Source organism: Microcebus murinus, chromosome 28, assembly GCF_040939455.1.
Source record: "Microcebus murinus isolate Inina chromosome 28, M.murinus_Inina_mat1.0, whole genome shotgun sequence".
In the NCBI taxonomy this organism is placed as follows: Eukaryota; Metazoa; Chordata; class Mammalia; order Primates; family Cheirogaleidae; genus Microcebus; species Microcebus murinus.
Genome location: NC_134131.1, coordinates 16,978,761 through 17,003,734, shown reverse-complemented (window position 1 = coordinate 17,003,734; position 24,974 = coordinate 16,978,761). Strand labels below are relative to the sequence as shown.

Below are 24,974 nucleotides of genomic sequence, written 5' to 3'. Positions count from 1 at the left end.
GTCTAGGGCCACACCACCCTGAACGCCCCCGATCTCCTCTGGTCTCGGAAGCTAAGCAGGGTCGGGCCTGGTTAGTACTTGGATGGGAGACCGCCTGGGAATACCGGGTGCCACAGGCTGCTGCTTTTTTTTTTTTTTTTTTTGCCTCTTTTCTGTCCCCTTTCTGGGAGCGTGGCGGCGGCCCGGGGTGGGGGTCACCCCCACCCTCAGCGCTCGCCCGCGGTGCCTGGCGCCCCAGCCCGCACCGTGGGGCCTCCTCTTGTCCCAAGCCGCGACACCGCCGCCACGCGGCAGCATGCGTGGCATCTGGACTGTCAGGTCTCAGACCAAAGGTCTGCTCTGTGGGAACCGACACGCTGGAGGAAACCTTGAGAGTCTGAGAGGGGAGGGAGTTCCAGAAGAAGGCCAGGATGTCATTTTGAGGGAGTATGTGACCAGAACTCGTCCCGTTGCTTTTGGGGTTCTATGGGCTACACGCAGGAATCTTTGGTGGTGGCACCTGATGTTGGGGGATCCGGAGTCACACCCAGACCTGCTCCACAGGCCTCCTTTTACTTTTCTCTTCGGATTCATTATTTTTAAAAAGTGTCTCTTACCTCTATGATTGCATTTTCTTTTCTCTCTCTCTTCAAGCAGATGATGGGAGTACAAGTATTCAGGTGACATGTGTTGCCCGTGCCCCCCTCCCCCCTGTGTTCTTTTTTTTTTTTTTTTTTTGAGACAGAGTCTCGTTTTGCTGCCCAGGCTAGAGTGAGTGCCATGGCGTCAGCCTAGCTCACAGCAACCTCAATCTCCGGGCTCAAGCAATCCTGCTGCCTCAGCCTCCCGAGTAGTTGGGACTACAGGCATGCACCACCACGCCCGGCTGTGTTTTTCTATATATATTAGTTGGCCAATTAATTTCTTTCTATTTTTAGTAGAGACGGGGTCTCGCTCTTGCTCAGGCTGGTTTCGAACTCCTGACCTGGAGCAATCCGCCCGCCTCGGCCTCCCAGAGAGCTAGGATTACAGGCGTGAGCCACCGCGCCCGGCCCCCCCTGTGTTCTTATTCATATACCTCTCAGGTTGTTCCAGCGTATTGTGGGGGTACCAATGTTAAGGTCGGGTGCCTTGCCCTCTCCAAGCCTCCCCCCTCGGGTCAGAGCTTCAAGTGCGCCCATCCCCCAGTCGGTGCGCACCCACCCCATGCCTAATGGATGTGTATGCCCCTCCCCTCCCCCCACCCGCCCGACACCCACCCGATGAAGGTGATTCCTCTCTGTCCACTTAGGCGTCCATCCGTTCGTACCAATTTGCTGGTGAGCGCGCTCACGTGGTGCTCGTGTGTCCATTCTTGGGATACCTGGCTTACTGGAACGGGTACCAGCTCTGGCCAGGAGAACACGAGAGGCGCCCTCTCACCGCTGCTCCTCACAGCCGAATGGCACTCCGTGGTGTCCACGCGCCACATTTTATTCATGCACTCCTGGATGGATGGGCACTCGGGTCGCTTCCACGTCTTTGCGATTGTGAATTGTGCCCTAACTGTAACCCTAACCCTTACCCAGCCCGTCTCCTCTGCCCCTGCCTGACGCACTCCTCCCCGGCCAGGCCCGTCACTGTCCTGGGCCCCCGCCTGTCCGGCTCCTCCCCGCCCGGCCTGTCACCGTCCTCTGCCCCTGCCTGACATGGTCCTTCCCGCCCGCCCGGCCTCTCACCGTCCTCGGCCCCTGCCTGACCGGCTCCTCCGTCGCCTGGGCCTTCCAAGGGCTTGGTGTGGACGCTGCTTCCAGGAAGCCCTCCAGGAACCCGGCAGCAGGGTGGCCGCAGCAGTCTCCAGCAGCCGTCCCTAAGTCGCTTGAGTGCGGGGGACGTGCCCCCGCTGTGCCGCGGGGGCCCAGCCTGGTGTCTTCCCTGAGGCCCTGGGGCTGCCGGCTGGGCTGCCGCTCCCCACAAGGGGAGAGCCGCGGAGGTGGGGACCGCCTCCTGATGGGGACGTACACGCAGCTCTCCACGTCGGATTCCGGGGCTCTCTGTCCTGCCCGAAGGCCCAGCTGGCCTGCGGGTCCTTAGAGTGGCAAAAACATCCGAAAACTGAGATTGAGGGTCCGGTGGGTGTCTGCACTTTTGTGCTGGGCACCCCAGGGAGGCCCGGGGGCTGGCTGGACAACGTGGTCTGCTGGGCGGGGGGGTTGGAGGAGCAACTGATGCCCTTTGCACTTTGGGTAGCAAGAGTCTGAGGTGTCTCTGAGCCCTGTGCCCTGTGGGGGGGGCAGGGGGAGGAGGAGGAGGAGGTGGGAAGGGCCGGGGCCTGCAGTCCTGTTCCCGGGGTGGCACGGCAAGTGGCTTCTTCCACAGGCTGCTTGGCCTGGGCTCCCTGCACCTGGGCCTTTGGAGGACCGGCCCTGTACTTGCCAACACTTCCTGCAGGGACCCAGAGCTGGGAGGTGGCATCTCTCAGCCCTGGGTCGGGCAGAGCCCCAGCGGGCCATGCCCACAACCTCTCTCAGCACCGGTCCCCCAGAAGGCTCCTTTGGGACCAGGATTCTCTTGCGGTGACTCTTTAAGGTCTGGCCCCTGGATGGAGGGGCACCAGGAGTAGAGGAGCAGGAAGGGGAAGGGGGTGGCCATGCGAGGGGACACTTTGAGGCCAAGTCCCAGCTTCAGCCTGATCCTCCTGGGAACCCTGCTCTGAGACAAGGAGCCGGGCTTCGCATTCCCACAGCAGCCAGTCGTGGGCTGAGGACACCTGGGGCGTTGGGAACTCCCTGGCTTCTCCTTGGTTTAACGTCTAGAGCTGCTTGTGAATCGCGCCGCCACACACACCCGAGCGCAGGTGTCTTCCGCACAGACTGCGGGCCTCGCTCTTCTGAATGCCGCTAGCTCGCCACCCACCCACGGGTGAACCTGGTCAGGGTGCTTTCTCTCAGGGGCAGACTCTTTTCCGGGCGGGCTACCGGTGTCTCTGTTTGCTCGTTTCTTGCTTCCATTTCGGGAAAGTCTTCCTTGCTGGGTGTGGAAATCTCCTATGCCTTCCCTCGCCTATTCTGTCAGCTTTCAAATTCTCTTTCAGTTGCCACCCTCACAGATGGATTAGGAAACTCTTTCCGGTGCACTCATTAGTGAAATGACCTCCAGGAAGCTGGAATCCAATATCTAATGGCCGATTTTTAGCGAGTCCACACGCCAGGGTGGTCGGGGTCCAATGCAGCCCCGGCCAGGCCCAGGCCCCTTGGACTGGGCCACAGGAGGACACGGAGGAGGGTCCCGGCCCCCACGAAGCGGTGCCGGCAGTTCTCCACGGGCTTGGGCGTTTTCCAGAGGTAGGAGATGGAGGGGACTGATTTCTTCAGCGCCCCCCAAACCACGCCACCCCACCCCACCCATGGGACACATCCCCAGAGAGAGACGCCCCATACACTGGCTGTGCCCCAGCCCTGGCCCCGGGGAATAGGCGGCAGCCCACCCACAGGGCGAGGGGGGGGGCGCAGCTGAAAGGGGTTGTGGGGGAGGGCGGCCCCTGGCTGGGGTCAAAGGGCGAGCGTCCCGCGGCGTGCGCAGTCAGCGGCAGGCAGCGACGCGCTGGGGGTGGGCAGCGGGTAGGTGAAGGAGGCCGGGCGAGGAGACGAGGGGGGCTGGGAGGGCTCCACCTTGGCGAGTCCAGCCGTGGAGGCGCATCTTGTGTGAGTGTGAGTGAGTGTGAGTGTGTGTGTGTGTGTATAGAGAGACAGCCCCCCGCCCCGCCCCGCCCCGCCCATCACCCCCGTCCCTGGGAGCCCGCGGGACCCGGCCGGCGAACTCAACCGGCCCGGCCCGGCGCGGGGCCTGGGGCGGGAGGCGGCGGCGGGGAAGCCCAGAGAGGCTCGGCTTCTCGAGCGGGGCAGGGGCGCCCTCCGCCGCCGTCTAGGGCCACACCACCCTGAACGCCCCCGATCTCGTCTGGTCTCGGAAGCTAAGCAGGGTCGGGCCTGGTTAGTACTTGGATGGGAGACCGCCTGGGAATACCGGGTGCCACAGGCTGCTGCTTTTTTTTTTTTTTTTTTTTTTTTTTTGCCTCTTGTTCTGTCCCCTTTCTGGGAGCGTGGCGGCGGCCCGCGGTGGGGGTCACCCCCACCCTCAGCGCCCGCCCGCGTTGCCTGGCGCCCCAGCCCGCACCGTGGGGCCTCCTCTTGTCCCAAGCCGCGACACCGCCGCCACGCGGCAGCATGCGTGGCATCTGGACTGTCAGGTCTCAGACCAAAGGTCTGCTCTGTGGGAACCGACACGCTGGAGGAAACCTTGAGAGTCTGAGAGGGGAGGGAGTTCCAGAAGAAGGCCAGGATGTCATTTTGAGGGAGCATGTGACCAGAACTCGTCCCGTTGCTTTTGGGGTTCTATGGGCTACACGCAGGAATCTTTGGTGGTGGCACCTGATGTTGGGGGATCCGGAGTCACACCCAGACCTGCTCCACAGGCCTCCTTTTACTTTTCTCTTCGGATTCATTATTTTTAAAAAGTGTCTCTTACCTCTATGATTGCATTTTCTTTTCTCTCTCTCTTCAAGCAGATGATGGGAGTACAAGTATTCAGGTGACATGTGTTGCCCGTGCCCCCCTCCCCCCTGTGTTCTTTTTTTTTTTTTTTTTTGAGACAGAGTCTCGTTTTGCTGCCCAGGCTAGAGTGAGTGCCATGGCGTCAGCCTAGCTCACAGCAACCTCAATCTCCGGGCTCAAGCAATCCTGCTGCCTCAGCCTCCCGAGTAGTTGGGACTACAGGCATGCACCACCACGCCCGGCTGTGTTTTTCTATATATATTAGTTGGCCAATTAATTTCTTTCTATTTTTAGTAGAGACGGGGTCTCGCTCTTGCTCAGGCTGGTTTCGAACTCCTGACCTGGAGCAATCCGCCCGCCTCGGCCTCCCAGAGAGCTAGGATTACAGGCGTGAGCCACCGCGCCCGGCCCCCCCTGTGTTCTTATTCATATACCTCTCAGGTTGTTCCAGCGTATTGTGGGGGTACCAATGTTAAGGTCGGGTGCCTTGCCCTCTCCAAGCCTCCCCCCTCGGGTCAGAGCTTCAAGTGCGCCCATCCCCCAGTCGGTGCGCACCCACCCCATGCCTAATGGATGTGTATGCCCCTCCCCTCCCCCCACCCGCCCGACACCCACCCGATGAAGGTGATTCCTCTCTGTCCACTTAGGCGTCCATCCGTTCGTACCAATTTGCTGGTGAGCGCGCTCACGTGGTGCTCGTGTGTCCATTCTTGGGATACCTGGCTTACTGGAACGGGTACCAGCTCTGGCCAGGAGAACACGAGAGGCGCCCTCTCACCGCTGCTCCTCACAGCCGAATGGCACTCCGTGGTGTCCACGCGCCACATTTTATTCATGCACTCCTGGATGGATGGGCACTCGGGTCGCTTCCACGTCTTTGCGATTGTGAATTGTGCCCTAACTGTAACCCTAACCCTTACCCAGCCCGTCTCCTCTGCCCCTGCCTGACGCACTCCTCCCCGGCCAGGCCCGTCACTGTCCTGGGCCCCCGCCTGTCCGGCTCCTCCCCGCCCGGCCTGTCACCGTCCTCTGCCCCTGCCTGACATGGTCCTTCCCGCCCGCCCGGCCTCTCACCGTCCTCGGCCCCTGCCTGACCGGCTCCTCCGTCGCCTGGGCCTTCCAAGGGCTTGGTGTGGACGCTGCTTCCAGGAAGCCCTCCAGGAACCCGGCAGCAGGGTGGCCGCAGCAGTCTCCAGCAGCCGTCCCTAAGTCGCTTGAGTGCGGGGGACGTGCCCCCGCTGTGCCGCGGGGGCCCAGCCTGGTGTCTTCCCTGAGGCCCTGGGGCTGCCGGCTGGGCTGCCGCTCCCCACAAGGGGAGAGCCGCGGAGGTGGGGACCGCCTCCTGATGGGGACGTACACGCAGCTCTCCACGTCGGATTCCGGGGCTCTCTGTCCTGCCCGAAGGCCCAGCTGGCCTGCGGGTCCTTAGAGTGGCAAAAACATCCGAAAACTGAGATTGAGGGTCCGGTGGGTGTCTGCACTTTTGTGCTGGGCACCCCAGGGAGGCCCGGGGGCTGGCTGGACAACGTGGTCTGCTGGGCGGGGGGGTTGGAGGAGCAACTGATGCCCTTTGCACTTTGGGTAGCAAGAGTCTGAGGTGTCTCTGAGCCCTGTGCCCTGTGGGGGGGGCAGGGGGAGGAGGAGGAGGAGGTGGGAAGGGCCGGGGCCTGCAGTCCTGTTCCCGGGGTGGCACGGCAAGTGGCTTCTTCCACAGGCTGCTTGGCCTGGGCTCCCTGCACCTGGGCCTTTGGAGGACCGGCCCTGTGCTTGCCAACACTTCCTGCAGGGACCCAGAGCTGGGAGGTGGCATCTCTCAGCCCTGGGTCGGGCAGAGCCCCAGCGGGCCATGCCCACAACCTCTCTCAGCACCGGTCCCCCAGAAGGCTCCTTTGGGACCAGGATTCTCTTGCGGTGACTCTTTAAGGTCTGGCCCCTGGATGGAGGGGCACCAGGAGTAGAGGAGCAGGAAGGGGAAGGGGGTGGCCATGCGAGGGGACACTTTGAGGCCAAGTCCCAGCTTCAGCCTGATCCTCCTGGGAACCCCGCTCTGAGACAAGGAGCCGGGCTTCGCATTCCCACAGCAGCCAGTCGTGGGCTGAGGACACCTGGGGCGTTGGGAACTCCCTGGCTTCTCCTTGGTTTAACGTCTAGAGCTGCTTGTGAATCGCGCCGCCACACACACCCGAGCGCAGGTGTCTTCCGCACAGACTGCGGGCCTCGCTCTTCTGAATGCCGCTAGCTCGCCACCCACCCACGGGTGAACCTGGTCAGGGTGCTTTCTCTCAGGGGCAGACTCTTTTCCGGGCGGGCTACCGGTGTCTCTGTTTGCTCGTTTCTTGCTTCCATTTCGGGAAAGTCTTCCTTGCTGGGTGTGGAAATCTCCTATGCCTTCCCTCGCCTATTCTGTCAGCTTTCAAATTCTCTTTCAGTTGCCACCCTCACAGATGGATTAGGAAACTCTTTCCGGTGCACTCATTAGTGAAATGACCTCCAGGAAGCTGGAATCCAATATCTAATGGCCGATTTTTAGCGAGTCCACACGCCAGGGTGGTCGGGGTCCAATGCAGCCCCGGCCAGGCCCAGGCCCCTTGGACTGGGCCACAGGAGGACACGGAGGAGGGTCCCGGCCCCCACGAAGCGGTGCCGGCAGTTCTCCACGGGCTTGGGCGTTTTCCAGAGGTAGGAGATGGAGGGGACTGATTTCTTCAGCGCCCCCCAAACCACGCCACCCCACCCCACCCATGGGACACATCCCCAGAGAGAGACGCCCCATACACTGGCTGTGCCCCAGCCCTGGCCCCGGGGAATAGGCGGCAGCCCACCCACAGGGCGAGGGGGGGGCGCAGCTGAAAGGGGTTGTGGGGGAGGGCGGCCCCTGGCTGGGGTCAAAGGGCGAGCGTCCCGCGGCGTGCGCAGTCAGCGGCAGGCAGCGACGCGCTGGGGGTGGGCAGCGGGTAGGTGAAGGAGGCCGGGCGAGGAGACGAGGGGGGCTGGGAGGGCTCCACCTTGGCGAGTCCAGCCGTGGAGGCGCATCTTGTGTGAGTGTGAGTGAGTGTGAGTGTGTGTGTGTGTGTAGAGAGAGACAGCCCCCCGCCCCGCCCCGCCCCGCCCATCACCCCCGTCCCTGGGAGCCCGCGGGACCCGGCCGGCGAACTCAACCGGCCCGGCCCGGCGCGGGGCCTGGGGCGGGAGGCGGCGGCGGGGAAGCCCAGAGAGGCTCGGCTTCTCGAGCGGGGCAGGGGCGCCCTCCGCCGCCGTCTAGGGCCACACCACCCTGAACGCCCCCGATCTCGTCTGGTCTCGGAAGCTAAGCAGGGTCGGGCCTGGTTAGTACTTGGATGGGAGACCGCCTGGGAATACCGGGTGCCACAGGCTGCTGCTTTTTTTTTTTTTTTTTTTTTTTTTTTTGCCTCTTGTTCTGTCCCCTTTCTGGGAGCGTGGCGGCGGCCCGCGGTGGGGGTCACCCCCACCCTCAGCGCCCGCCCGCGTTGCCTGGCGCCCCAGCCCGCACCGTGGGGCCTCCTCTTGTCCCAAGCCGCGACACCGCCGCCACGCGGCAGCATGCGTGGCATCTGGACTGTCAGGTCTCAGACCAAAGGTCTGCTCTGTGGGAACCGACACGCTGGAGGAAACCTTGAGAGTCTGAGAGGGGAGGGAGTTCCAGAAGAAGGCCAGGATGTCATTTTGAGGGAGCATGTGACCAGAACTCGTCCCGTTGCTTTTGGGGTTCTATGGGCTACACGCAGGAATCTTTGGTGGTGGCACCTGATGTTGGGGGATCCGGAGTCACACCCAGACCTGCTCCACAGGCCTCCTTTTACTTTTCTCTTCGGATTCATTATTTTTAAAAAGTGTCTCTTACCTCTATGATTGCATTTTCTTTTCTCTCTCTCTTCAAGCAGATGATGGGAGTACAAGTATTCAGGTGACATGTGTTGCCCGTGCCCCCCTCCCCCCTGTGTTCTTTTTTTTTTTTTTTTTTTTTGAGACAGAGTCTCGTTTTGCTGCCCAGGCTAGAGTGAGTGCCATGGCGTCAGCCTAGCTCACAGCAACCTCAATCTCCGGGCTCAAGCAATCCTGCTGCCTCAGCCTCCCGAGTAGTTGGGACTACAGGCATGCACCACCACGCCCGGCTGTGTTTTTCTATATATATTAGTTGGCCAATTAATTTCTTTCTATTTTTAGTAGAGACGGGGTCTCGCTCTTGCTCAGGCTGGTTTCGAACTCCTGACCTGGAGCAATCCGCCCGCCTCGGCCTCCCAGAGAGCTAGGATTACAGGCGTGAGCCACCGCGCCCGGCCCCCCCTGTGTTCTTATTCTTATACCTCTCAGGTTGTTCCAGCGTATTGTGGGGGTACCAATGTTAAGGTCGGGTGCCTTGCCCTCTCCAAGCCTCCCCCCTCGGGTCAGAGCTTCAAGTGCGCCCATCCCCCAGTCGGTGCGCACCCACCCCATGCCTAATGGATGTGTATGCCCCTCCCCTCCCCCCACCCGCCCGACACCCACCCGATGAAGGTGATTCCTCTCTGTCCACTTAGGCGTCCATCCGTTCGTACCAATTTGCTGGTGAGCGCGCTCACGTGGTGCTCGTGTGTCCATTCTTGGGATACCTGGCTTACTGGAACGGGTACCAGCTCTGGCCAGGAGAACACGAGAGGCGCCCTCTCACCGCTGCTCCTCACAGCCGAATGGCACTCCGTGGTGTCCACGCGCCACATTTTATTCATGCACTCCTGGATGGATGGGCACTCGGGTCGCTTCCACGTCTTTGCGATTGTGAATTGTGCCCTAACTGTAACCCTAACCCTTACCCAGCCCGTCTCCTCTGCCCCTGCCTGACGCACTCCTCCCCGGCCAGGCCCGTCACTGTCCTGGGCCCCCGACTGACCGGCTCCTCCCCGCCCGGCCTGTCACCGTCCTCTGCCCCTGCCTGACATGCTCCTTCCCGCCCACCCGGCCTCTCACCGTCCTCGGCCCCTGCCTGACCGGCTCCTCCGTCGCCTGGGCCTTCCAAGGGCTTGGTGTGGACGCTGCTTCCAGGAAGCCCTCCAGGAACCCGGCAGCAGGGTGGCCGCAGCAGTCTCCAGCAGCCGTCCCTAAGTCGCTTGAGTGCGGGGGACGTGCCCCCGCTGTGCCGCGGGGGCCCAGCCTGGTGTCTTCCCTGAGGCCCTGGGGCTGCCGGCTGGGCTGCCGCTCCCCACAAGGGGAGAGCCGCGGAGGTGGGGACCGCCTCCTGATGGGGACGTACACGCAGCTCTCCACGTCGGATTCCGGGGCTCTCTGTCCTGCCCGAAGGCCCAGCTGGCCTGCGGGTCCTTAGAGTGGCAAAAACATCCGAAAACTGAGATTGAGGGTCCGGTGGGTGTCTGCACTTTTGTGCTGGGCACCCCAGGGAGGCCCGGGGGCTGGCTGGACAACGTGGTCTGCTGGGCGGGGGGGTTGGAGGAGCAACTGATGCCCTTTGCACTTTGGGTAGGAAGAGTCTGAGGTGTCTCTGAGCCCTGTGCCCTGGGGGGGGGGGCGGGGGGGAGGAGGAGGAGGAGGAGGAGGAGGAGGTGGGAAGGGCCGGGGCCTGCAGTCCTGTTCCCGGCGTGGCACGGCAAGTGGCTTCTTCCACAGGCTGCTTGGCCTGGGCTCCCTGCACCTGGGCCTTTGGAGGACCGGCCCTGTGCTTGCCAACACTTCCTGCAGGGACCCAGAGCTGGGAGGTGGCATCTCTCAGCCCTGGGTCGGGCAGAGCCCCAGCGGGCCATGCCCACAACCTCTCTCAGCACCGGTCCCCCAGAAGGCTCCTTTGGGACCAGGATTCTCTTGCGGTGACTCTTTAAGGTCTGGCCCCTGGATGGAGGGGCACCAGGAGTAGAGGAGCAGGAAGGGGAAGGGGGTGGCCATGCGAGGGGACACTTTGAGGCCAAGTCCCAGCTTCAGCCTGATCCTCCTGGGAACCCCGCTCTGAGACAAGGAGCCGGGCTTCGCATTCCCACAGCAGCCAGTCGTGGGCTGAGGACACCTGGGGCGTTGGGAACTCCCTGGCTTCTCCTTGGTTTAACGTCTAGAGCTGCTTGTGAATCGCGCCGCCACACACACCCGAGCGCAGGTGTCTTCCGCACAGACTGCGGGCCTCGCTCTTCTGAATGCCGCTAGCTCGCCACCCACCCACGGGTGAACCTGGTCAGGGTGCTTTCTCTCAGGGGCAGACTCTTTTCCGGGCGGGCTACCGGTGTCTCTGTTTGCTCGTTTCTTTCTTCCATTTCGGGAAAGTCTTCCTTGCTGGGTGTGGAAATCTCCTATGCCTTCCCTCACCTATTCTGTCAGCTTTCAAATTCTCTTTCAGTTGCCACCCTCACAGATGGATTAGGAAACTCTTTCCGGTGCACTCATTAGTGAAATGACCTCCAGGAAGCTGGAATCCAATATCTAATGGCCGATTTTTAGCGAGTCCACACGCCAGGGTGGTCGGGGTCCAATGCAGCCCCGGCCAGGCCCAGGCCCCTTGGACTGGGCCACAGGAGGACACGGAGGAGGGTCCCGGCCCCCACGAAGCGGTGCCGGCAGTTCTCCACGGGCTTGGGCGTTTTCCAGAGGTAGGAGATGGAGGGGACTGATTTCTTCAGCGCCCCCCAAACCACGCCACCCCATCCCACCCATGGGACACATCCCCAGAGAGAGACGCCCCATACACTGGCTGTGCCCCAGCCCTGGCCCGGGGGAATAGGCGGCAGCCCACCCACAGGGCGAGGGGGGGGGCACAGCTGAAAGGGGTTGTGGGGGAGGGCGGCCCCTGGCTGGGGTCAAAGGGCGAGCGTCCCGCGCGTGCGCAGTCAGCGGCAGGCAGCGACGCCCTGGGGGTGGGCAGCGGGTAGGTGAAGGAGGCCGGGCGAGGAGACGAGGGGGGCTGGGAGGGCTCCACCTTGGCGAGTCCAGCCGTGGAGGCGCATCTTGTGTGAGTGTGAGTGAGTGTGAGTGTGTGTGTGTGTGTGTGTATAGAGAGACAGCCCCCCGCCCCGCCCCGCCCCGCCCCGCCCATCACCCCCGTCCCTGGGAGCCCGCGGGACCCGGCCGGCGAACTCAACCGGCCCGGCCCGGCGCGGGGCCTGGGGCGGGAGGCGGCGGCGGGGAAGCCCAGAGAGGCTCGGCTTCTTGAGCGGGGCAGGGGCGCCCTCCGCCGCCGTCTAGGGCCACACCACCCTGAACGCCCCCGATCTCCTCTGGTCTCGGAAGCTAAGCAGGGTCGGGCCTGGTTAGTACTTGGATGGGAGACCGCCTGGGAATACCGGGTGCCACAGGCTGCTGCTTTTTTTTTTTTTTTTTTTTGCCTCTTTTCTGTCCCCTTTCTGGGAGCGTGGCGGCGGCCCGGGGTGGGGGTCACCCCCACCCTCAGCGCTCGCCCGCGGTGCCTGGCGCCCCAGCCCGCACCGTGGGGCCTCCTCTTGTCCCAAGCCGCGACACCGCCGCCACGCGGCAGCATGCGTGGCATCTGGACTGTCAGGTCTCAGACCAAAGGTCTGCTCTGTGGGAACCGACACGCTGGAGGAAACCTTGAGAGTCTGAGAGGGGAGGGAGTTCCAGAAGAAGGCCAGGATGTCATTTTGAGGGAGTATGTGACCAGAACTCGTCCCGTTGCTTTTGGGGTTCTATGGGCTACACGCAGAAATCTTTGGTGGTGGCACCTGATGTTGGGGGATCCGGAGTCACACCCAGACCTGCTCCACAGGCCTCCTTTTACTTTTCTCTTCGGATTCATTATTTTTAAAAAGTGTCTCTTACCTCTATGATTGCATTTTCTTTTCTCTCTCTCTTCAAGCAGATGATGGGAGTACAAGTATTCAGGTGACATGTGTTGCCCGTGCCCCCCTCCCCCCTGTGTTCTTTTTTTTTTTTTTTTTTTGAGACAGAGTCTCGTTTTGCTGCCCAGGCTAGAGTGAGTGCCATGGCGTCAGCCTAGCTCACAGCAACCTCAATCTCCGGGCTCAAGCAATCCTGCTGCCTCAGCCTCCCGAGTAGTTGGGACTACAGGCATGCACCACCACGCCCGGCTGTGTTTTTCTATATATATTAGTTGGCCAATTAATTTCTTTCTATTTTTAGTAGAGACGGGGTCTCGCTCTTGCTCAGGCTGGTTTCGAACTCCTGACCTGGAGCAATCCGCCCGCCTCGGCCTCCCAGAGAGCTAGGATTACAGGCGTGAGCCACCGCGCCCGGCCCCCCCTGTGTTCTTATTCATATACCTCTCAGGTTGTTCCAGCGTATTGTGGGGGTACCAATGTTAAGGTCGGGTGCCTTGCCCTCTCCAAGCCTCCCCCCTCGGGTCAGAGCTTCAAGTGCGCCCATCCCCCAGTCGGTGCGCACCCACCCCATGCCTAATGGATGTGTATGCCCCTCCCCTCCCCCCACCCGCCCGACACCCACCCGATGAAGGTGATTCCTCTCTGTCCACTTAGGCGTCCATCCGTTCGTACCAATTTGCTGGTGAGCGCGCTCACGTGGTGCTCGTGTGTCCATTCTTGGGATACCTGGCTTACTGGAACGGGTACCAGCTCTGGCCAGGAGAACACGAGAGGCGCCCTCTCACCGCTGCTCCTCACAGCCGAATGGCACTCCGTGGTGTCCACGCGCCACATTTTATTCATGCACTCCTGGATGGATGGGCACTCGGGTCGCTTCCACGTCTTTGCGATTGTGAATTGTGCCCTAACTGTAACCCTAACCCTTACCCAGCCCGTCTCCTCTGCCCCTGCCTGACGCACTCCTCCCCGGCCAGGCCCGTCACTGTCCTGGGCCCCCGCCTGTCCGGCTCCTCCCCGCCCGGCCTGTCACCGTCCTCTGCCCCTGCCTGACATGGTCCTTCCCGCCCGCCCGGCCTCTCACCGTCCTCGGCCCCTGCCTGACCGGCTCCTCCGTCGCCTGGGCCTTCCAAGGGCTTGGTGTGGACGCTGCTTCCAGGAAGCCCTCCAGGAACCCGGCAGCAGGGTGGCCGCAGCAGTCTCCAGCAGCCGTCCCTAAGTCGCTTGAGTGCGGGGGACGTGCCCCCGCTGTGCCGCGGGGGCCCAGCCTGGTGTCTTCCCTGAGGCCCTGGGGCTGCCGGCTGGGCTGCCGCTCCCCACAAGGGGAGAGCCGCGGAGGTGGGGACCGCCTCCTGATGGGGACGTACACGCAGCTCTCCACGTCGGATTCCGGGGCTCTCTGTCCTGCCCGAAGGCCCAGCTGGCCTGCGGGTCCTTAGAGTGGCAAAAACATCCGAAAACTGAGATTGAGGGTCCGGTGGGTGTCTGCACTTTTGTGCTGGGCACCCCAGGGAGGCCCGGGGGCTGGCTGGACAACGTGGTCTGCTGGGCGGGGGGGTTGGAGGAGCAACTGATGCCCTTTGCACTTTGGGTAGCAAGAGTCTGAGGTGTCTCTGAGCCCTGTGCCCTGTGGGGGGGGCAGGGGGAGGAGGAGGAGGAGGTGGGAAGGGCCGGGGCCTGCAGTCCTGTTCCCGGGGTGGCACGGCAAGTGGCTTCTTCCACAGGCTGCTTGGCCTGGGCTCCCTGCACCTGGGCCTTTGGAGGACCGGCCCTGTGCTTGCCAACACTTCCTGCAGGGACCCAGAGCTGGGAGGTGGCATCTCTCAGCCCTGGGTCGGGCAGAGCCCCAGCGGGCCATGCCCACAACCTCTCTCAGCACCGGTCCCCCAGAAGGCTCCTTTGGGACCAGGATTCTCTTGCGGTGACTCTTTAAGGTCTGGCCCCTGGATGGAGGGGCACCAGGAGTAGAGGAGCAGGAAGGGGAAGGGGGTGGCCATGCGAGGGGACACTTTGAGGCCAAGTCCCAGCTTCAGCCTGATCCTCCTGGGAACCCCGCTCTGAGACAAGGAGCCGGGCTTCGCATTCCCACAGCAGCCAGTCGTGGGCTGAGGACACCTGGGGCGTTGGGAACTCCCTGGCTTCTCCTTGGTTTAACGTCTAGAGCTGCTTGTGAATCGCGCCGCCACACACACCCGAGCGCAGGTGTCTTCCGCACAGACTGCGGGCCTCGCTCTTCTGAATGCCGCTAGCTCGCCACCCACCCACGGGTGAACCTGGTCAGGGTGCTTTCTCTCAGGGGCAGACTCTTTTCCGGGCGGGCTACCGGTGTCTCTGTTTGCTCGTTTCTTGCTTCCATTTCGGGAAAGTCTTCCTTGCTGGGTGTGGAAATCTCCTATGCCTTCCCTCGCCTATTCTGTCAGCTTTCAAATTCTCTTTCAGTTGCCACCCTCACAGATGGATTAGGAAACTCTTTCCGGTGCACTCATTAGTGAAATGACCTCCAGGAAGCTGGAATCCAATATCTAATGGCCGATTTTTAGCGAGTCCACACGCCAGGGTGGTCGGGGTCCAATGCAGCCCCGGCCAGGCCCAGGCCCCTTGGACTGGGCCACAGGAGGACACGGAGGAGGGTCCCGGCCCCCACGAAGCGGTGCCGGCAGTTCTCCACGGGCTTGGGCGTTTTCCAGAGGTAGGAGATGGAGGGGACTGATTTCTTCAGCGCCCCCCAAACCACGCCACCCCACCCCACCCATGGGACACATCCCCAGAGAGAGACGCCCCATACACTGGCTGTGCCCCAGCCCTGGCCCCGGGGAATAGGCGGCAGCCCACCCACAGGGCGAGGGGGGGGGCGCAGCTGAAAGGGGTTGTGGGGGAGGGCGGCCCCTGGCTGGGGTCAAAGGGCGAGCGTCCCGCGGCGTGCGCAGTCAGCGGCAGGCAGCGACGCGCTGGAGGTGGGCAGCGGGTAGGTGAAGGAGGCCGGGCGAGGAGACGAGGGGGGCTGGGAGGGCTCCACCTTGGCGAGTCCAGCCGTGGAGGCGCATCTTGTGTGAGTGTGAGTGAGTGTGAGTGTGTGTGTGTGTGTAGAGAGAGACAGCCCCCCGCCCCGCCCCGCCCCGCCCATCACCCCCGTCCCTGGGAGCCCGCGGGACCCGGCCGGCGAACTCAACCGGCCCGGCCCGGCGCGGGGCCTGGGGCGGGAGGCGGCGGCGGGGAAGCCCAGAGAGGCTCGGCTTCTCGAGCGGGGCAGGGGCGCCCTCCGCCGCCGTCTAGGGCCACACCACCCTGAACGCCCCCGATCTCGTCTGGTCTCGGAAGCTAAGCAGGGTCGGGCCTGGTTAGTACTTGGATGGGAGACCGCCTGGGAATACCGGGTGCCACAGGCTGCTGCTTTTTTTTTTTTTTTTTTTTTTTTTTTTGCCTCTTGTTCTGTCCCCTTTCTGGGAGCGTGGCGGCGGCCCGCGGTGGGGTTCACCCCCACCCTCAGCGCCCGCCCGCGTTGCCTGGCGCCCCAGCCCGCACCGTGGGGCCTCCTCTTGTCCCAAGCCGCGACACCGCCGCCACGCGGCAGCATGCGTGGCATCTGGACTGTCAGGTCTCAGACCAAAGGTCTGCTCTGTGGGAACCGACACGCTGGAGGAAACCTTGAGAGTCTGAGAGGGGAGGGAGTTCCAGAAGAAGGCCAGGATGTCATTTTGAGGGAGCATGTGACCAGAACTCGTCCCGTTGCTTTTGGGGTTCTATGGGCTACACGCAGGAATCTTTGGTGGTGGCACCTGATGTTGGGGGATCCGGAGTCACACCCAGACCTGCTCCACAGGCCTCCTTTTACTTTTCTCTTCGGATTCATTATTTTTAAAAAGTGTCTCTTACCTCTATGATTGCATTTTCTTTTCTCTCTCTCTTCAAGCAGATGATGGGAGTACAAGTATTCAGGTGACATGTGTTGCCCGTGCCCCCCTCCCCCCTGTGTTCTTTTTTTTTTTTTTTTTTTTTGAGACAGAGTCTCGTTTTGCTGCCCAGGCTAGAGTGAGTGCCATGGCGTCAGCCTAGCTCACAGCAACCTCAATCTCCGGGCTCAAGCAATCCTGCTGCCTCAGCCTCCCGAGTAGTTGGGACTACAGGCATGCACCACCACGCCCGGCTGTGTTTTTCTATATATATTAGTTGGCCAATTAATTTCTTTCTATTTTTAGTAGAGACGGGGTCTCGCTCTTGCTCAGGCTGGTTTCGAACTCCTGACCTGGAGCAATCCGCCCGCCTCGGCCTCCCAGAGAGCTAGGATTACAGGCGTGAGCCACCGCGCCCGGCCCCCCCTGTGTTCTTATTCTTATACCTCTCAGGTTGTTCCAGCGTATTGTGGGGGTACCAATGTTAAGGTCGGGTGCCTTGCCCTCTCCAAGCCTCCCCCCTCGGGTCAGAGCTTCAAGTGCGCCCATCCCCCAGTCGGTGCGCACCCACCCCATGCCTAATGGATGTGTATGCCCCTCCCCTCCCCCCACCCGCCCGACACCCACCCGATGAAGGTGATTCCTCTCTGTCCACTTAGGCGTCCATCCGTTCGTACCAATTTGCTGGTGAGCGCGCTCACGTGGTGCTCGTGTGTCCATTCTTGGGATACCTGGCTTACTGGAACGGGTACCAGCTCTGGCCAGGAGAACACGAGAGGCGCCCTCTCACCGCTGCTCCTCACAGCCGAATGGCACTCCGTGGTGTCCACGCGCCACATTTTATTCATGCACTCCTGGATGGATGGGCACTCGGGTCGCTTCCACGTCTTTGCGATTGTGAATTGTGCCCTAACTGTAACCCTAACCCTTACCCAGCCCGTCTCCTCTGCCCCTGCCTGACGCACTCCTCCCCGGCCAGGCCCATCACTGTCCTGGGCCCCCGACTGACCGGCTCCTCCCCGCCCGGCCTGTCACCGTCCTCTGCCCCTGCCTGACATGCTCCTTCCCGCCCACCCGGCCTCTCACCGTCCTCGGCCCCTGCCTGACCGGCTCCTCCGTCGCCTCGGCCTTCCAAGGGCTTGGTGTGGACGCTGCTTCCAGGAAGCCCTCCAGGAACCCGGCAGCAGGGTGGCCGCAGCAGTCTCCAGCAGCCGTCCCTAAGTCGCTTGAGTGCGGGGGACGTGCCCCCGCTGTGCCGCGGGGGCCCAGCCTGGTGTCTTCCCTGAGGCCCTGGGGCTGCCGGCTGGGCTGCCGCTCCCCACAAGGGGAGAGCCGCGGAGGTGGGGACCGCCTCCTGATGGGGACGTACACGCAGCTCTCCACGTCGGATTCCGGGGCTCTCTGTCCTGCCCGAAGGCCCAGCTGGCCTGCGGGTCCTTAGAGTGGCAAAAACATCCGAAAACTGAGATTGAGGGTCCGGTGGGTGTCTGCACTTTTGTGCTGGGCACCCCAGGGAGGCCCGGGGGCTGGCTGGACAACGTGGTCTGCTGGGCGGGGGGGTTGGAGGAGCAACTGATGCCCTTTGCACTTTGGGTAGCAAGAGTCTGAGGTGTCTCTGAGCCCTGTGCCCTGGGGGGGGGGGCGGGGGGGAGGAGGAGGAGGAGGAGGAGGAGGAGGTGGGAAGGGCCGGGGCCTGCAGTCCTGTTCCCGGGGTGGCACGGCAAGTGGCTTCTTCCACAGGCTGCTTGGCCTGGGCTCCCTGCACCTGGGCCTTTGGAGGACCGGCCCTGTGCTTGCCAACACTTCCTGCAGGGACCCAGAGCTGGGAGGTGGCATCTCTCAGCCCTGGGTCGGGCAGAGCCCCAGCGGGCCATGCCCACAACCTCTCTCAGCACCGGTCCCCCAGAAGGCTCCTTTGGGACCAGGATTCTCTTGCGGTGACTCTTTAAGGTCTGGCCCCTGGATGGAGGGGCACCAGGAGTAGAGGAGCAGGAAGGGGAAGGGGGTGGCCATGCGAGGGGACACTTTGAGGCCAAGTCCCAGCTTCAGCCTGATCCTCCTGGGAACCCCGCTCTGAGACAAGGAGCCGGGCTTCGCATTCCCACAGCAGCCAGTCGTGGGCTGAGGACACCTGGGGCGTTGGGAACTCCCTGGCTTCTCCTTGGTTTAACGTCTAGAGCTGCTTGTGAATCGCGCCGCCACACACACCCGAGCGCAGGTGTCTTCCGCACAGACTGCGGGCCTCGCTCTTCTGAATGCCGCTGGCTCGCCACCCACCCACGGGTGAACCTGGTCAGGGTGCTTTCTCTCAGGGGCAGACTCTTTTCCGGGCGGGCTACCGGTGTCTCTGTTTGCTCGTTTCTTTCTTCCATTTCGGGAAAGTCTTCCTTGCTGGGTGTGGAAATCTCCTATGCCTTCCCTCACCTATTCTGTCAGCTTTCAAATTCTCTTTCAGTTGCCACCCTCACAGATGGATTAGGAAACTCTTTCCGGTGCACTCATTAGTGAAATGACCTCCAGGAAGCTGGAATCCAATATCTAATGGCCGATTTTTAGCGAGTCCACACGCCAGGGTGGTCGGGGTCCAATGCAGCCCCGGCCAGGCCCAGGCCCCTTGGACTGGGCCACAGGAGGACACGGAGGAGGGTCCCGGCCCCCACGAAGCGGTGCCGGCAGTTCTCCACGGGCTTGGGCGTTTTCCAGAGGTAGGAGATGGAGGGGACTGATTTCTTCAGCGCCCCCCAAACCACGCCACCCCATCCCACCCATGGGACACATCCCCAGAGAGAGACGCCCCATACACTGGCTGTGCCCCAGCCCTGGCCCGGGGGAATAGGCGGCAGCCCACCCACAGGGCGAGGGGGGGGGCGCAGCTGAAAGGGGTTGTGGGGGAGGGCGGCCCCTGGCTGGGGTCAAAGGGCGAGCGTCCCGCGCGTGCGCAGTCAGCGGCAGGCAGCGACGCGCTGGGGGTGGGCAGCGGGTAGGTGAAGGAGGCCGGGCGAGGAGACGAGGGGGGCTGGGAGGGCTCCACCTTGGCGAGTCCAGCCGTGGAGGCGCATCTTGTGTGAGTGTGAGTGAGTGTGAGTGTGTGTGTGTGTGTATAGAGAGACAGCCCCCCGCCCCGCCCCGCCCCGCCCCGCCCATCACCCCCGTCCCTGGGAGCCCGCGGGACCCGGCCGGCGAACTCAACCGGCCCGGCCCGGCGCGGGGCCTGGGGCGGGAGGCGGCGGCGGGGAAGCCCAGAGAGGCTCGGCTTCTTGAGCGGGGCAGGGGCGCCCTCCGCCGCCGTCTAGGGCCACACCACCCTGAACGCCCCCGATCTCCTCTGGTCTCGGAAGCTAAGCAGGGTCGGGCCTGGTTAGTACTTGGATGGGAGACCGCCTGGGAATACCGGGTGCCACAGGCTGCTGCTTTTTTTTTTTTTTTTTTTTGCCTCTTTTCTGTCCCCTTTCTGGGAGCGTGGCGGCGGCCCGGGGTGGGGGTCACCCCCACCCTCAGCGCTCGCCCGCGGTGCCTGGCGCCCCAGCCCGCACCGTGGGGCCTCCTCTTGTCCCAAGCCGCGACACCGCCGCCACGCGGCAGCATGCGTGGCATCTGGACTGTCAGGTCTCAGACCAAAGGTCTGCTCTGTGGGAACCGACACGCTGGAGGAAACCTTGAGAGTCTGAGAGGGGAGGGAGTTCCAGAAGAAGGCCAGGATGTCATTTTGAGGGAGTATGTGACCAGAACTCGTCCCGTTGCTTTTGGGGTTCTATGGGCTACACGCAGGAATCTTTGGTGGTGGCACCTGATGTTGGGGGATCCGGAGTCACACCCAGACCTGCTCCACAGGCCTCCTTTTACTTTTCTCTTCGGATTCATTATTTTTAAAAAGTGTCTCTTACCTCTATGATTGCATTTTCTTTTCTCTCTCTCTTCAAGCAGATGATGGGAGTACAAGTATTCAGGTGACATGTGTTGCCCGTGCCCCCCTCCCCCCTGTGTTCTTTTTTTTTTTTTTTTTTTGAGACAGAGTCTCGTTTTGCTGCCCAGGCTAGAGTGAGTGCCATGGCGTCAGCCTAGCTCACAGCAACCTCAATCTCCGGGCTCAAGCAATCCTGCTGCCTCAGCCTCCCGAGTAGTTGGGACTACAGGCATGCACCACCACGCCCGGCTGTGTTTTTCTATATATATTAGTTGGCCAATTAATTTCTTTCTATTTTTAGTAGAGACGGGGTCTCGCTCTTGCTCAGGCTGGTTTCGAACTCCTGACCTGGAGCAATCCGCCCGCCTCGGCCTCCCAGAGAGCTAGGATTACAGGCGTGAGCCACCGCGCCCGGCCCCCCCTGTGTTCTTATTCATATACCTCTCAGGTTGTTCCAGCGTATTGTGGGGGTACCAATGTTAAGGTCGGGTGCCTTGCCCTCTCCAAGCCTCCCCCCTCGGGTCAGAGCTTCAAGTGCGCCCATCCCCCAGTCGGTGCGCACCCACCCCATGCCTAATGGATGTGTATGCCCCTCCCCTCCCCCCACCCGCCCGACACCCACCCGATGAAGGTGATTCCTCTCTGTCCACTTAGGCGTCCATCCGTTCGTACCAATTTGCTGGTGAGCGCGCTCACGTGGTGCTCGTGTGTCCATTCTTGGGATACCTGGCTTACTGGAACGGGTACCAGCTCTGGCCAGGAGAACACGAGAGGCGCCCTCTCACCGCTGCTCCTCACAGCCGAATGGCACTCCGTGGTGTCCACGCGCCACATTTTATTCATGCACTCCTGGATGGATGGGCACTCGGGTCGCTTCCACGTCTTTGCGATTGTGAATTGTGCCCTAACTGTAACCCTAACCCTTACCCAGCCCGTCTCCTCTGCCCCTGCCTGACGCACTCCTCCCCGGCCAGGCCCGTCACTGTCCTGGGCCCCCGCCTGTCCGGCTCCTCCCCGCCCGGCCTGTCACCGTCCTCTGCCCCTGCCTGACATGGTCCTTCCCGCCCGCCCGGCCTCTCACCGTCCTCGGCCCCTGCCTGACCGGCTCCTCCGTCGCCTGGGCCTTCCAAGGGCTTGGTGTGGACGCTGCTTCCAGGAAGCCCTCCAGGAACCCGGCAGCAGGGTGGCCGCAGCAGTCTCCAGCAGCCGTCCCTAAGTCGCTTGAGTGCGGGGGACGTGCCCCCGCTGTGCCGCGGGGGCCCAGCCTGGTGTCTTCCCTGAGGCCCTGGGGCTGCCGGCTGGGCTGCCGCTCCCCACAAGGGGAGAGCCGCGGAGGTGGGGACCGCCTCCTGATGGGGACGTACACGCAGCTCTCCACGTCGGATTCCGGGGCTCTCTGTCCTGCCCGAAGGCCCAGCTGGCCTGCGGGTCCTTAGAGTGGCAAAAACATCCGAAAACTGAGATTGAGGGTCCGGTGGGTGTCTGCACTTTTGTGCTGGGCACCCCAGGGAGGCCCGGGGGCTGGCTGGACAACGTGGTCTGCTGGGCGGGGGGGTTGGAGGAGCAACTGATGCCCTTTGCACTTTGGGTAGCAAGAGTCTGAGGTGTCTCTGAGCCCTGTGCCCTGTGGGGGGGGCAGGGGGAGGAGGAGGAGGAGGTGGGAAGGGCCGGGGCCTGCAGTCCTGTTCCCGGGGTGGCACGGCAAGTGGCTTCTTCCACAGGCTGCTTGGCCTGGGCTCCCTGCACCTGGGCCTTTGGAGGACCGGCCCTGTGCTTGCCAACACTTCCTGCAGGGACCCAGAGCTGGGAGGTGGCATCTCTCAGCCCTGGGTCGGGCAGAGCCCCAGCGGGCCATGCCCACAACCTCTCTCAGCACCGGTCCCCCAGAAGGCTCCTTTGGGACCAGGATTCTCTTGCGGTGACTCTTTAAGGTCTGGCCCCTGGATGGAGGGGCACCAGGAGTAGAGGAGCAGGAAGGGGAAGGGGGTGGCCATGCGAGGGGACACTTTGAGGCCAAGTCCCAGCTTCAGCCTGATCCTCCTGGGAACCCCGCTCTGAGACAAGGAGCCGGGCTTCGCATTCCCACAGCAGCCAGTCGTGGGCTGAGGACACCTGGGGCGTTGGGAACTCCCTGGCTTCTCCTTGGTTTAACGTCTAGAGCTGCTTGTGAATCGCGCCGCCACACACACCCGAGCGCAGGTGTCTTCCGCACAGACTGCGGGCCTCGCTCTTCTGAATGCCGCTAGCTCGCCACCCACCCACGGGTGAACCTGGTCAGGGTGCTTTCTCTCAGGGGCAGACTCTTTTCCGGGCGGGCTACCGGTGTCTCTGTTTGCTCGTTTCTTGCTTCCATTTCGGGAAAGTCTTCCTTGCTGGGTGTGGAAATCTCCTATGCCTTCCCTCGCCTATTCTGTCAGCTTTCAAATTCTCTTTCAGTTGCCACCCTCACAGATGGATTAGGAAACTCTTTCCGGTGCACTCATTAGTGAAATGACCTCCAGGAAGCTGGAATCCAATATCTAATGGCCGATTTTTAGCGAGTCCACACGCCAGGGTGGTCGGGGTCCAATGCAGCCCCGGCCAGGCCCAGGCCCCTTGGACTGGGCCACAGGAGGACACGGAGGAGGGTCCCGGCCCCCACGAAGCGGTGCCGGCAGTTCTCCACGGGCTTGGGCGTTTTCCAGAGGTAGGAGATGGAGGGGACTGATTTCTTCAGCGCCCCCCAAACCACGCCACCCCACCCCACCCATGGGACACATCCCCAGAGAGAGACGCCCCATACACTGGCTGTGCCCCAGCCCTGGCCCCGGGGAATAGGCGGCAGCCCACCCACAGGGCGAGGGGGGGGGCGCAGCTGAAAGGGGTTGTGGGGGAGGGCGGCCCCTGGCTGGGGTCAAAGGGCGAGCGTCCCGCGGCGTGCGCAGTCAGCGGCAGGCAGCGACGCGCTGGGGGTGGGCAGCGGGTAGGTGAAGGAGGCCGGGCGAGGAGACGAGGGGGGCTGGGAGGGCTCCACCTTGGCGAGTCCAGCCGTGGAGGCGCATCTTGTGTGAGTGTGAGTGAGTGTGAGTGTGTGTGTGTGTGTAGAGAGAGACAGCCCCCCGCCCCGCCCCGCCCCGCCCATCACCCCCGTCCCTGGGAGCCCGCGGGACCCGGCCGGCGAACTCAACCGGCCCGGCCCGGCGCGGGGCCTGGGGCGGGAGGCGGCGGCGGGGAAGCCCAGAGAGGCTCGGCTTCTCGAGCGGGGCAGGGGCGCCCTCCGCCGCCGTCTAGGGCCACACCACCCTGAACGCCCCCGATCTCGTCTGGTCTCGGAAGCTAAGCAGGGTCGGGCCTGGTTAGTACTTGGATGGGAGACCGCCTGGGAATACCGGGTGCCACAGGCTGCTGCTTTTTTTTTTTTTTTTTTTTTTTTTTTTGCCTCTTGTTCTGTCCCCTTTCTGGGAGCGTGGCGGCGGCCCGCGGTGGGGTTCACCCCCACCCTCAGCGCCCGCCCGCGTTGCCTGGCGCCCCAGCCCGCACCGTGGGGCCTCCTCTTGTCCCAAGCCGCGACACCGCCGCCACGCGGCAGCATGCGTGGCATCTGGACTGTCAGGTCTCAGACCAAAGGTCTGCTCTGTGGGAACCGACACGCTGGAGGAAACCTTGAGAGTCTGAGAGGGGAGGGAGTTCCAGAAGAAGGCCAGGATGTCATTTTGAGGGAGCATGTGACCAGAACTCGTCCCGTTGCTTTTGGGGTTCTATGGGCTACACGCAGGAATCTTTGGTGGTGGCACCTGATGTTGGGGGATCCGGAGTCACACCCAGACCTGCTCCACAGGCCTCCTTTTACTTTTCTCTTCGGATTCATTATTTTTAAAAAGTGTCTCTTACCTCTATGATTGCATTTTCTTTTCTCTCTCTCTTCAAGCAGATGATGGGAGTACAAGTATTCAGGTGACATGTGTTGCCCGTGCCCCCCTCCCCCCTGTGTTCTTTTTTTTTTTTTTTTTTTTGAGACAGAGTCTCGTTTTGCTGCCCAGGCTAGAGTGAGTGCCATGGCGTCAGCCTAGCTCACAGCAACCTCAATCTCCGGGCTCAAGCAATCCTGCTGCCTCAGCCTCCCGAGTAGTTGGGACTACAGGCATGCACCACCACGCCCGGCTGTGTTTTTCTATATATATTAGTTGGCCAATTAATTTCTTTCTATTTTTAGTAGAGACGGGGTCTCGCTCTTGCTCAGGCTGGTTTCGAACTCCTGACCTGGAGCAATCCGCCCGCCTCGGCCTCCCAGAGAGCTAGGATTACAGGCGTGAGCCACCGCGCCCGGCCCCCCCTGTGTTCTTATTCTTATACCTCTCAGGTTGTTCCAGCGTATTGTGGGGGTACCAATGTTAAGGTCGGGTGCCTTGCCCTCTCCAAGCCTCCCCCCTCGGGTCAGAGCTTCAAGTGCGCCCATCCCCCAGTCGGTGCGCACCCACCCCATGCCTAATGGATGTGTATGCCCCTCCCCTCCCCCCACCCGCCCGACACCCACCCGATGAAGGTGATTCCTCTCTGTCCACTTAGGCGTCCATCCGTTCGTACCAATTTGCTGGTGAGCGCGCTCACGTGGTGCTCGTGTGTCCATTCTTGGGATACCTGGCTTACTGGAACGGGTACCAGCTCTGGCCAGGAGAACACGAGAGGCGCCCTCTCACCGCTGCTCCTCACAGCCGAATGGCACTCCGTGGTGTCCACGCGCCACATTTTATTCATGCACTCCTGGATGGATGGGCACTCGGGTCGCTTCCACGTCTTTGCGATTGTGAATTGTGCCCTAACTGTAACCCTAACCCTTACCCAGCCCGTCTCCTCTGCCCCTGCCTGACGCACTCCTCCCCGGCCAGGCCCGTCACTGTCCTGGGCC

The 24,974-nt window shown here is 62.4% G+C and overlaps 7 non-coding genes across 7 annotated transcripts; all 7 read left to right on the top strand.

Moving 5' to 3' along the window:
• On the top strand, positions 1 to 119 carry LOC142865386 (5S ribosomal RNA). The gene has a single exon (XR_012915689.1). It is a non-coding gene; the product is annotated as a 5S ribosomal RNA (ribosomal RNA).
• Positions 120 to 3,880: 3,761 nt separating this feature from the next.
• On the top strand, positions 3,881 to 3,999 carry LOC142865316 (5S ribosomal RNA). The gene has a single exon (XR_012915619.1). It is a non-coding gene; the product is annotated as a 5S ribosomal RNA (ribosomal RNA).
• Positions 4,000 to 7,767: 3,768 nt separating this feature from the next.
• Positions 7,768 to 7,886, top strand: LOC142865315 (5S ribosomal RNA). Its single transcript, XR_012915618.1, has one exon. It is a non-coding gene; the product is annotated as a 5S ribosomal RNA (ribosomal RNA).
• A 3,795-nt stretch (positions 7,887 to 11,681) lies between these two features.
• LOC142865385 (5S ribosomal RNA) lies at positions 11,682 to 11,800 on the top strand. Its single transcript, XR_012915688.1, has one exon. It is a non-coding gene; the product is annotated as a 5S ribosomal RNA (ribosomal RNA).
• Positions 11,801 to 15,562: 3,762 nt separating this feature from the next.
• On the top strand, positions 15,563 to 15,681 carry LOC142865314 (5S ribosomal RNA). Its single transcript, XR_012915617.1, has one exon. It is a non-coding gene; the product is annotated as a 5S ribosomal RNA (ribosomal RNA).
• A 3,791-nt stretch (positions 15,682 to 19,472) lies between these two features.
• LOC142865384 (5S ribosomal RNA) lies at positions 19,473 to 19,591 on the top strand. The gene has a single exon (XR_012915687.1). It is a non-coding gene; the product is annotated as a 5S ribosomal RNA (ribosomal RNA).
• Positions 19,592 to 23,353: 3,762 nt separating this feature from the next.
• LOC142865313 (5S ribosomal RNA) lies at positions 23,354 to 23,472 on the top strand. The gene has a single exon (XR_012915616.1). It is a non-coding gene; the product is annotated as a 5S ribosomal RNA (ribosomal RNA).
• The last annotated feature ends 1,502 nt before the right edge of the window (positions 23,473 to 24,974 follow it).